The sequence below is a fragment of the Octopus bimaculoides genome, chromosome 6, assembly GCF_001194135.2.
Source record: "Octopus bimaculoides isolate UCB-OBI-ISO-001 chromosome 6, ASM119413v2, whole genome shotgun sequence".
Taxonomy (NCBI): Eukaryota; Metazoa; Mollusca; class Cephalopoda; order Octopoda; family Octopodidae; genus Octopus; species Octopus bimaculoides.
In genome coordinates, this window is record NC_068986.1 from 86,331,874 (window position 1) to 86,332,639 (window position 766).

Here is a 766-nt window from a genome sequence, read left to right on the forward strand (position 1 = left end):
ATACATATATATATATATCATATAGCTATCTAACCATAAGCCCGCGCATAAACACACAGCAAAGGGGAAGCACATAAATTACTGGTGGAAAAAAAATAACATCAGTCCAGCGTTATCCTTTCCTAGTTACTGTTCTTAAACGCCCTTTCCCTCAGCCCACACCCATCGCACTCACACATAAACACAAACTCGCAAACACACACACACACACACATACTTAATATACTAATATGTAAACACACTTTTATGTTTACATATACATATGGCATTTTGAGCAAAGCACGGAATGAAATTAAAAGGTTTTGACTTAGGTCAAAGTTGAGATTATATTCAAATAACCGAATTGCCTATCTGATAAATAATCTGGAAAAAGTTCAAACAATTCTGGGATATCATGACATATAATAAACCCTTTTTTTTTTTTTTTTCCTTTTCGTGGCCAGCAAAAGGTCAAATAATCGTAAAAAAAATAGGGAAAGATAATAGTGGATGAGAGTGAGTGACTGACAATCAGCCCGTCAGACACAGAGATAAATAAATCTTGGGAGAGATAAATAAATGGACACAGACACACAGACACACACACACACACACACACACATATATATATACAAACACGCAAGCACATACACACAAGTACGCACACATACATACACATACAGGCACACTCACATGTATATACATATACATACACACACACACACACATATATATATACAAACACGCAAGCACATACACACAAGTACGCACACATACATACACATAC